The sequence below is a fragment of the Micropterus salmoides genome, unplaced genomic scaffold, assembly GCF_014851395.1.
Source record: "Micropterus salmoides isolate LMB-PRFRI ecotype aquatic unplaced genomic scaffold, ASM1485139v1 Ms_hic_scaffold_16, whole genome shotgun sequence".
NCBI lineage: Eukaryota > Metazoa > Chordata > Actinopteri > Centrarchiformes > Centrarchidae > Micropterus > Micropterus salmoides.
This window is the reverse complement of record NW_024040707.1, coordinates 15,991,486-16,003,887: the sequence shown is the minus strand read 5'-3', so window position 1 is coordinate 16,003,887 and position 12,402 is coordinate 15,991,486. Positions and strand designations below refer to the sequence as shown.

Sequence of the window (12,402 nt, the reverse complement as noted above, 5' to 3'; positions counted from 1 at the left end):
CAAATGCGTAAACGTGTGTGCGTAATTTAAAGCAGCTCTACACTCCAAAATCAAACTCATACCGTTTATAATTAAAGTGTGCAAGGATTGCCAGAATCTATTAGAAAGTAACAATGGGGAAACAGATGAAAAAGGTGTGTTTTCACCCATTCATTACACCAGCCTATCATAAAATGTAAATGCAAATGTAAATGTAAATGCTCCGTACTTGTATAGTGCCTTTCTAGTCTTTTCGACCACTCAAAGCGCTTTTACACTACATCTGCAAAATGGCTTCTTACTCCTAATAATTGTATCTTGTCACCTCCAAATCATCACCAGTATCTTATATGCGTTTGCCCTTATTAAGCTATACCGCAAATGTCGCTATTATTTGCTTTTTTGTCGTTAAATTGTATGTGAAGCACTTTTGCTTGTATGAATTGTGCTATAAAAAACTTTATTATTACTTTAAGTCTGATCATTCTTTACACTGGGGACTAAACGCATTTTACTTGTCAAAAGTAACCAGGGGGTGATATTGTGACATGATGTTGCCATATGTGCCATCCTCCTTAATTTAAAGATTAGGCTTACTTGGTTTTTAACTGGTTCTGTCGTTGGTCTCGTGAGTCTGAAGATCAGGTGCCAGACATTAGACAAGAATGTCACGGTCTTCAGTGGTCCTGTTTAGCATTGCAAAGAGTCTAAAAGGTCCACAGTGGCAGGGTGATGGGGGTATATGCACCTGTCTAAAGACGCCATTGTCATGGTATGCCCAAAAGTTCACACGTCATTACAGCGCTTGTTGACGCCGACGCCACGTAGACTGGAGGTCAGGAGGGCAAGACAGCAGTAAAAACAAAAAGCAAATAGCAAAGACACACGTGAAAGTAATCTGAGTTGTGGGTCTACTGCTGAGGATGACCCTGCAAATGATGTTTTGAGAGTTTAATAATCAATGTAGAATAATTTAAATTAGGTAGGCCTATATCTATTGTTTTAGTAGGATGTTCTTCTTTATATTTCTATCGCACAAACAGACATATAATGACAAAATAAAACATCCACCTGACCTGACACACACAGTGCAGCAGGCTGTAAGAGCAAAAACAGCTGATTACACACTGAGTTTGTCTGTAGAGCTGACTGCAGACAATTTGTGTTACAACAGGGTTAGCGTGACCTCGTGACACACAGAGAACATGAAGACATGAAAAGTTTGCGGCTCAGAACAGATGTTTCTCTCCTCTCTGACCTCAGGGAGGAACCAGTCGGTGTTACTACAGAGGCTCAAACTGGCTGCTGAAACATCTTGGAAATAAAAATGATGTGGAAGAATAAAAAATATTCATTCAGTTTAATCTTAGGGAGGTTTTACCAACTAATGCCAAAAACAATGATACAACATAGTGGAAGACAGATAATCATCTGAAAAAAAAAATGTGGCTCTCTGAAATTAATAGTAGATGCCTTTAATAAAAAAAATAGGAGACTGTCTGAGAAACATGAAAGATCTTGGCAGTAGTTTATTGATTCTTAGGGAAATCTTTGCTCAGATCAGTTACATTGTCCTTGTTCTAGTTCTGTGTTTTTGTTATATAACGTAAAAACACATAACGCATTAAAAGACAAAATGAGGTTGGTCAGGATGCTGTGATACACTTGTTGGCTTGTAATGAGTCAAAATATTGTGCTTTTTTTAAAAAAATAAACTCTTGGGTGTTGCCCTTGGTGATTAAAATGTCTGAAATTGCACATAAAATGATGCCTAAATTTATGTGCATATATATCATATGGGAAGAGTATGTTGCAATGATGGAAAAAAATAAAACAAACAAATGAAGAAATAAGTTATAACTGACTGAGGAGAAACATTGTAAGCTGCTGTGGCCATAGATAGAATATTACACAAGGGTTACAAAATAGAAAATGACAGTTTAATGGGGAACTCCGATTTTACACATCAAAGACTGTTCATAGATCTTGGGGAGTACTACTGCCTTAAAAAAGTATTAAAGCATGAGGTTACCAGACATCTGGAGCCCACTCTTCATCTATGTTTGAGGCTAGCAGCCCAAGGCTACATTACTAGCATTTACATACTCAAATCGCGGACTGAACTGTTGTTTCCAACAGTGTGACTGGAATATTTGTTTAAAACTGGATGATGCATACTGTGATATAAAAGTGGTGTCAGTTAAGTTAGATTACAGGCTAGGATGAGTTTCTTAAGCTATACATTGTTTAAAATATAGTCAGTATATACTTCATCATACTCCTTTTATGTTCTTTAATTTCTTACAACTGATAATAATCCAACATCACCAGTTATCTGCTGGTTCTTGAAAACATTATTTTCAACAAGACTTTTTTTTTCTTTACCTTTATTTAATATCATATATAAGCCAATGTTATTGTATTTCAGTGTCCTTTCATGTGTTTGCAAAGAAGCCAACTCCCAAACACCTATTGTTATTGTGCCAATTTATTTTCATCAAGTGACAAGTACACACAAATGCATCTTAAAGCCATGTTTTACATTTAAAACCCTCGCTGACAGCTTCTTAACAATCAGGTGCATTGTTACCATTCAGTACATTCAGACGATAGGTAACGGTCACTTGAGCTCATTTACACTGATACGCTTTATTTATGCAGGTTACAGCAGCACAGATGAATCAAGTTGAGTCAGGTTTTCTTTGTCCATGTGATGATTCAAAGGATACAGTAAATTACTGGCTGGATGTCACAAAACAGATGAATCTGAAAGAAAACTGAAGAGTCTGACATCACAGTTTGTGCCATTATCGAGGCCATTGTGCCCTGTTGTTTCTTCAAGTAGAGCCAGTTTACTCTCTGGGTCACTGAAATTTCCACTCTAGTTTGAAGTCTCCCTGTTTAAGGTGCAGTGATGCCTGTCTGAGTGTTTATTTTCAACTCAACCACAAAAAAAGCTAGTATGAAAACATGTGAGACTATTTATAATGTACGTGAACTGCTTCGTGGTCTTTAACCACTGCATGTTTGTTTGTTGACACATGTGAATTGGAGTGTGTGTATGTGTATGTGTATGTGTGTGAGTGAGTGTTGCCCTACAGGTTCAGAGGTCCATAAGCCCAGCAGGAGGAAGATAAGATTATCCCACTGGAATGTAGAGTTGGTCATATGGACGCAACACTCCCACACACATGCTCTGTAGTCTGTACACACTCTTTGTTGAAGTCTCTCCATTAGACACAAACACTCACATGTTTTAGCGAAAATCCATCTTGCTCAAGGACACTTCGGCAAGCAGCCAACATGTCTCGCAGTTTAAGTGTGGTCTCCGTGTTTGCTGCATCTCTCCATATGTTGTTTCTACAGTAGATTAGATATTTTGCAATATAATGTTCAGCCCAGTGGGGCACACAGCAGTGTTCTCACAGAGATTATTGCAATGGTGAAACAATCACCACTGAAATGGGGCACATGATGTAGGATGGGTTCATAAGAGCAGAAAGGCTGAAAAAAGTCAGAATAATTTAGTTTATTCTTTATCCCTGACACCCCCTGTTCACCTCCCAATATTCCCTGGTTCCGGTATCTAAAAAATATTAAGACGATTTTAAACTAGTCTCTCCTCAAAAAGAGTGAAACATGAATTAATGGTAAGACTGATCTTCCAACTCAAGTTTAGTTTAAAAAAACATAATGTTTTATCAAACTAAATATATAAAATTTTATTTTACCCAGTGGTGAAAAGTAGCTATATTTACTAAGGACATTTACTGAAGTATGTAAGGCAAGTAAAATTTATTAATAGAACGCATTTAATTCACATGTGCAATTCAATGTGCTTTACATAAAAATAAAGGTTACATTATGAAATGGTTCGATGGAAAGTATTAAAATGAATACAAATTAAGGGAGCAATAGAAGTAATTGAAATAAAATAAAAGATAAGCAATAAATTACTGTGCTTAAGAACAATTATGAAAGTGGTGAAAATAGTAGTAGAAGTATTCAGATCCGTTACTAAGTAAATGCAGCACTGAAAATAATACATAAGTAAAAGTATGTACGTATTATCAGAAGATTACTGATGCATTAATGTGTAAATGTCATTTTACTGTTCTGGTGGGTCGGGTTAATTTAAACATTGTTGGGTAGTTTCACCTATAAAAATGCTTCATATTTGTTGTTTTTATGCATTTCTATGTGTTTCTATTTTCACCTAGTTCTACCTGTGAATGTGTATCTTCCTGAACATTGCTCTTGGAACTGTGAGTGAGTACATGAAGAGGCATTAGAGTCAAACTGTATGCATATATGCATATACTTGACCAATAAAGCTGATTCTGATAAATACACTATCTGATTTTTTTTAAATCAATCAATATAATAATGTGTAAAATGGCAGGAACGGTCATTGTCTGCACTTTTACTTTTGATAGGCCTATTTTAAGTGCATTTTGCTGGTAATGGTTGTACATTTTCAATAGTAAGACTTTCAATGCAGGGTGTTTTCCCATAATGGAATATTTCTACATTGTGGTATTTTTACTCAAGTAAAAGATGTGAACACTTCTTCCATCACTGGTTTTACCTTCACCTTAATGGCTTATCAGACTGTATAAAAAGTTTTGTGTGCTTGTGTGTGCCACCTCTGTCTTAACCTGCTGTGAACCACTTCTGCCATGAAAACGGCTGCCTCCCCTATCCCTCATACAAGCAATCCAAGCAGAAGCAGTCGAACTGCAAAAACCCTCATTGCACTAATATCTGCCTCACGAAATCGATAACATTTCTGTGGATGAAGAACATGACAGGGTTTACCTGGTGTCATCTGGATCCAACAGGAGCAAAGACCAACGCCAGTGAATCATGTTGCGATGTTAAGCAGGTTCCTATCATTTAGGGCGCATATTTTCCTTCATTTTCCGACATCTGATATAGAAAATAAAAATCACAGTCATAAAATTTACTTGAACTGTCCATTGTAATAAGTTCAACACAATTAGCATAAGATCATTTGTCCCTTTCAATCAGCTCTTTGAAGCTTGTGTTTTCAACGCAACATGAGGCAACTGACAGACGTGTGAAGACTTTAATAAATGGCTGTGTTGTTTTATATTTTCAAGTGTAAAAGTCTCATTAATCATGACACCATGTGTAAAGCAATGCAAGAAACTGAAACTAAACAACTGTCTTGGGTGTACACACTAACAAAATGGCTTTGCAGCATTTTGTGCAATGGCAAATTTTTTTCCAGCAGATTGTATATTTTGTACAAAGATATGCAGATGAATATTGACAAGCAGTATTTAGATAATACTTAAAATAAGACAGGTAACAGTGTTGAAATAAAACAGATAATTCAACAAAATTGCCTTATTTATTCTCTGTTGTGTTTAGATGTAAGCGTTGATTTTCTTTTCAAAAACCCAATGGGGCTGAGACATTTATAATCCATTCTGTACTTTGGAACACAGAACAATCAGTCGTTCACATTTCAACTCCTTGAAGTGGGAGAAAAGGGCAGTTCATATTTCATGCCTCTTTGCTGTGTCCATATTCCAGTTTGAATACAGAGGGGAAAAGGGGTGTGTACTGTCCTGTATGGTCCGATTCTGCAAGTGTAATAAACTGTCAAATGAACCTGTGCTTTTAATTCATCTATCACCACCAGATAATTACTAGCACATGATTATATATGACCAGAGCACAGCCATTGTTGCGTGATGGCCTAAAAAAACAATAGACACGACAACTGACAAACACACTCTCATATCTCTCTCAGATGGAAACATTTCCTATTTTTAAACAAGGCGGTGAAAGTTGATATTTGCCCAGATATTTGCTTTTGTGTCACCAGTATAATTTTCTATGACTGACACACATTCACACTAAAACCTTCTATCGTTGCTAACAGAGATGGAATTTGCCCAGATGTGTGCATGCGGCTGTGTGTGTGTGTGTGTGTGTGTGTGTGTGTGTGTGTTTGCCTGCTCTGCTCTAACCTTATCTGGACAGCAGTCCAACCACAGGCATCCTTTGATGTAATATATGGCACATAAAGGTCATCTGATGGTTAGTTGTTTACATTCTGAGGAAACTTACACTCTTTTGGAGATTCCACATGAAGAGACAGAGAACTTGCAAAATTAGAGCTGAAAGCTTGAGACACACAAATCATATTTGTATGTTATAGGTTACTTTGGCCTTTTAAATATTTACTAATACATTTAGGTTTGCATAGTAATCTACAGTGCAGTTGTTAGTAATTGCCATATTTCATTTGTATAGCAGCTGTCAACAATCAGTTACTGATGGGATGTTTCTGTTTAGATTTCAAGCATAGTCAAAACTTTCCTGCAACTGTGTTGTGTTTTATTTTCATTTTGTTGTGGACTGGGTCTCTCGCTTATGTATGTGCTACCTGTTTTTATTCATTTAACTATTTCCAACACCATGTCTGGGAATGGTGACTCTTGCAACACTGTAATGATATGAAGTATTTCTTGTTGCCTAGTACCAATCCTTTAAAAACCCAATACAAACTTGAATGCCAAAATTTAAGTTGCAAACTGCTTCATTTGAGCCTTTATTTCAAACTTTTACTTTCAAAATATAAGTATGTATGTATGTGTATATAAGACATTAGAATAGAAACATTAATTTTTAATTAATTAATTTTTCCATAATAATAAAATGGCAGACAATAAAGACATATTTGAAGTAAGACTGAATTAACTGAAAAATAATTCTTAAAAGTGTGTCTTGATTTTGGATTGAAACCCATCACCGTATCACTGTTATTCTTGCAGACAAGAATCCAAAGTTTGATAAGCCAACAAGCATTTTCTTGAAACATGTCTAAACCTGTCACCTGCGTAATGATTAATTTACTGTTTTCAGATATCTGTCAGGATCACTTTGGGTCAATAAAGTAACAAACTATGAAGTGGCGCCACCCACTGTTCACATTGTGGACTGATCTGCAGAGGGACTCATTTAAGGTGAACCACAAGGGGGCAGTCAAAGACCAATAATGACCATGTAGTTGGGGTTTCCAGGTCAGTGGTTAAATCAGAAGTCAGATACAGGGTCATCTTGATTGCACAAATATAAACCATGTTAATAAGGGTGCAGAGATGACATTGTTTTAGAGGACTTTAGTTCATCCTGCAGAGTCACAGTGTTTTGAATTCTTTTGTTTTTTTCGAAGAATTTATGTTTCCTTATACTTTCAAAGACAAGCCTTTCTTGGAAACCAGGGTATGTTTGTTAAAAAGCAAACCGAGACACATTTTGTACATTCTAGCAATGTGACCTGCAGCTAAAGCACAATCAGCTGTTGGAGCTTCATACTGCTGTGTCTGATGTTTCTCCGCCTCTTCCACCATCAGAGAATGTTAGCTTGACACCTGGTGATTTGCTATGTGGCAATTATATCAAGGTGGTTTATTTAGGTCATAATGTGCAGACTAAATACAAGAAGTAAGCCCCAGAAGAACTTTAAGCAGCAATGGTCAATATCTCTAACTGGTTAACAGACTCAATTTTACACATCAATGTCAGCAAAACTGCATGTATGTTTTGTAAAGTCTGACAAGAGAGATTCAGACCCAGTGGTTACAGTAGCAGGGAGAAGACTTTCAGTAGCACATGAGTTTAAATATTTAGGCATACTAATAGATTCACAACTCACATTCAAAACACAAGTTTTAAAAGATGTTGCAACAAAATAAAATTGACACATTTTAGACACATTTGGAACAATTTAACTATGAAGGCCTCAAAGCTGTACATCAGTGACATGAAACTGAGACAGCAAACCTCTGATATAAACATCTTCACTGCCAACTGGGTTTCTTTGGCAGTTAATGGTTAAGAAAATGTGAACATAAAGATAGTTTATATGTTTAAAGAACACATTTAAAATAAATCCAGTTTTCAATTTTAAACTATTGTTTCATAGTATTTAAATAATTGGCAATGATACATATATGTTGTTTAAAAACAATAAATATAAATTACTTTTATGGTAAATGAATCATAACAGTTAAATGCTGTGTAAATAATTTCATTTGGTCCATTTCATGCTGGAGTACTAAAAGATATAAGTGTGAGCTGGGGACGCACCACAACACAATGCAGATGATCCAGTAGGAATTAAATTTTAGGGACAGGTTGACCAAACAGTTTTCAATCCCAAACATCCAACAAGAAAACCTGAGGGGATACAAAACTTTAAATGTGTAGGCTATCCCTTCAGTTTTCGTTGGAAGGATGTTTTAAAGGTCTATTACTGACACACATGACTGAGCCCTCTGACTCTGAAACACTTTGGCTGCACTACATGCTCTGGCCCTGGAGCCCCTGATTCTGAGCCACATACACCCATTGTCCACAGTGAAACGGATTAAAGACATCATTAAAAGAAACAAAATTCATTAGGGAAAAAACAACTTGCATTTGAACAAAAAAGAAAATAAAACTAATGCAGTAATTCCATGATCATCTCCCAGGAACACTACACATCTGCATATGTAACCATGTGTATAAACATATATAGCTATAAATACAGCACACTGTATCTAAACATTTGAGCATGGACGCTTATTCTTGACATTTGGGAACAGTATAATAAACCTTGCAAGACCTTTGAGCTTCAATTTTCTTGTTACATGTATTATATTTATTGAACTGTATAGCTTACAGTAAACTGCTCTCTACCACAGGTCTCTGTAGATTCAGAATCAGAACGAGCTTTATTGCCAAGTATTATTTTACACATACAAGGAATTTGCTTTGGTGATAAGGTGCTACATGTAGACAAACAGTTGACATAAAACCATTTTAAAATATAAAAATAGGCCCATGGAATAAAAAGATGCAAGTTATAAAAGAATAATAGAACTATGTGTAGAGATCTGCTTAAGACATTTAAATAATACATACAGCACAGAACTCTTTTTTTATTTATTTTCTTGTCTACAATGTTCATATTCATCCTCTTCTTCATTTTTTTGTCTCCATATTCAGTTTTAAATAACTTACTAATGCTTACATTGTAAACTATTACTGCATTGTACATTCTTTTGCTATTTGATTTCTTTCTCCCGTTTTGTTTATAGTTTTTCTTTTATAATGTTCCTATATTTTTAAGTATATTTAAAATATTTATTTCTATTTATTAATAATTGCACAATTCACAGATATAAGGCAGATATTAAGCAAATTATTTAATATTTAACAAATGTAAAACGAAAACCGAATCTATCTAAAACGTGGCAAATCAATCTAAAACTTGTAAAGAAAAAAAATAATCAATATGAATAAAATTAAATAAAATGCAACTTGTTTAGAGAACAATAAAACAATATTGTTGCACAGAAATCGATTTAGAGCTGAGATGGAAGTTTTATCTATGGCAATCGGCGGAGTTAACATAAATGATTATTACAACTACCGTGAAGCTTTCGCAGACGATAGACTGTGTCAGCTACAAAGCTACACTTCACAACTTGAGAAAAATAAAAGTAGTGGAGATGCCGGGGATTGAACCCGGGGCCTCATACATGCAAAGCATGCGCTCTACCACTGAGCTACATCCCCTACAGGAAATGAACAGAGTAACTAGGTCTATATAAAAGTAAGCAGGCCTGCACGGACGCGATATTATTACATGATTTAAACTCTGTAAAGTGAGATGACAGATGAGCAGGATATTTTTGTTCTGACTGAAGTCGCATTATGTAATTTCAGGTCACAACTTCATCCTGGTTTCAACCCAGCGCTGTGTATAGTATTTATTTCGGTGTGCGTGTGTGTCTGCAGCCTGTGTGCTAAATTAAGAAATGACATTTATTGAATGAGTAAAAAAACAAAAACAAAGTGCGCTAGCTGAAAAGACTGTACTGTTTATAGTGGTGGTTTGTAAACACAAGAGCTGAATTGACGTCAGGCTGAATGAAGGAGGAAAAAGCTGTTGTGTTTGTTGCTAAATTTTCTTTGATTTTATGCTTGCTCTGCGCTATTTTTAGTCTACAGGTCATATTTTGGTTTCAGTTAAGGGACACATCTGAGCAAGGGGCTCATCTTATTCCCACGCTAGTGGAGGGGACTGATAAATTGGTGGGTGTTAGGATGAGGACAAATGTCATAAAAGACAGACAATGAACCTACAACACAATATTCACCTACTGCACATTCCTTTGGGGAATTTAAAATAGTTCCCTCAATATGTTTCATCCTCCTGAATGAGGGGCCGTCATCCTCCTCTGGACAGCACAGCCTGACCTCACTTATGCTGTGTTTATCTGCACACTCCTGCCAAGGACACCACTTCCAGGCCCTGTTTGCTTAAGCCTTGTAGGGACAGACAGACTCATCATGGGATGCACGCATGGCATGAGGGCGTTAGGAGGACTGAAGAAGAGGATAGGAGGGGAGGTAGGAGATAAAGAGTGAGAGACTTAACACCTTCCCAGCCTCTACTGGCCCTCAGTCTGCAGAATGAAATGCACAAGCCTGCAGAGGGGTTCTCCCAAAAGGAGGGAGAACTTCTGGTTGATACCAACTCTGTTGTTGTGTGAATTCGGATTGGTGACAGGAACCCACCACGTTGAGCCTGTGCTGAGTAAGGAACAGTAGACAAGTGTTATGTGTGTGGAGTGGGCGGGTGGGGTGGTATCTTTGGACTGTCGAGTGCTTTTGAGGGCAGCATGTACAGACAGGCTGTATGCAACATGAGACGCAGAAAGAAATTCTTTATCTGAGGCCACAGAACTCCAGACGTTACCATGGACAGTACTACAAGGGGACTGCGTATTAATGTGAAAGTAATCATTATGCAGAAAACCAGGCTGCCAAGTTCTGCAAATAGTTGCGTGTTATTTTTCTCTATTCTTTTTATTATTCTTATATAACTTGCATTGTTTATTCCATATTTATATATTTCTAGATGTATTTATGTCAACTGTATGTTTGTCTACGTGTAGCACCTTATCACCAAAGCAAATTCCTTGTATGTGTAAAACACTACTTGGCAATAAAGCTCTTCTGATTCTGATGTGAGTGGTAATTAGATTATTATAGTTGTTAATAGTGATACTTTTTACTGGTGCAGCTGGTCGAGATGGAGGTAGTTTTTACTACTTTATGCACCTTTGGGAGTTTATTCTGCAGATTATTTCTCAATTTACTGATACATCGTTTGGTCTCTATCACAAAAATAGTAAAGAGGCAAGTTGACATTTCAACCAACAGGCCAGAACCTAAAACTATTCAGTTAACCACATAGAAAACAAAGAAAAGTAGACAACTCTAAGAAGCTGAAACCAGTGATTGTTTTTGTTATTTTCCCTTAATTAATTAAATAAAGTAAAACGTACAATATTCCGTCTCTGAAATGTAGTGGAGTAGAAATATAAAGGAATGGAAATCATTAGAAATACAATGTACTTTCCACCACTTATTCTCACACACACAGGACCAAACAATGATATATATATATATTTGATATATATTTGTTATTTGTTCCATATTCCCCTGTGAGATTTTTGCACATTACGGTTTGTGTACAGATCAAACAAATGAGAAACAACTTGTTTATTAGTAAACTGGTGGATGGCATATTTTTAAGCTTTAAACTGCACCAGGCTTGCTGTTTCCCCCTAATGTATAGTACACTGTTGCTGGCAGTGTAAGGTTGTTGTATGCAGGAGGAAGGTCTGAGCAACTCTCTTCTGGGGCCACCGTCTTATCATCTGCCAGCAGCCAGCTATGCAGGGGCAGAGAGACGCTTGACAAGAGGGAAGAGAGAGGCACCAAAAATAAAGGCAGCAGAGCACATGAAATCAAGTTCACTAAGGTCATATAATAATTATGAAGTTCAAGTTTATGGGATGAGATTCTTTATACTTCATCAACCAAATAATGCTTGTTCGCTGCTATGACGTAATCCCCAAAGAAGGGACATAAGTGAACACACCTCTTTTTAAAATGCAACTCCACGTACAGTTTTTAACTGTCTGACGATCAAACACAGAAGCTTAAGTCAGCAGAACATTAATTGTAATGCCTTTGTGAACTCTGAGTGTTAGTGCTGTCCCCAAATACACTACATGCCCTCTAGATCTGTTTTGGAAGGGATGAGTTGTCAAATCAAGTAGCTTCTCAGCAAAAAAGTTACTTTACTGTCTGTTTCAAGCGTCAACAAACAGTGCAAGCCGGACCTCTGAGTCAACTTGTCCATTGCCACACCTCGGTCTTCACCCACAAACAAAATAGCCGTGTTTACAACACAGAGGTTTTGATGATGTTGGAAGCCTTCCGCATTCACACACGTGCCTTAATTAGGTGGGTCAGGCTGGGCAAGGACAGGCATGCTGTTAAACAAGAGCTGCATGTTACCTTCATGAACGTGAACACACA

General features: G+C 36.7%; 1 non-coding gene across 1 annotated transcript; it reads right to left on the bottom strand.

Annotated features, from left to right (window-relative positions):
* Positions 1–9,510: 9,510 nt before the first annotated feature.
* Positions 9,511–9,582, bottom strand: trnaa-ugc. Its single transcript has one exon. It is a non-coding gene; the product is annotated as a tRNA-Ala (tRNA).
* Positions 9,583–12,402: the final 2,820 nt, after the last annotated feature.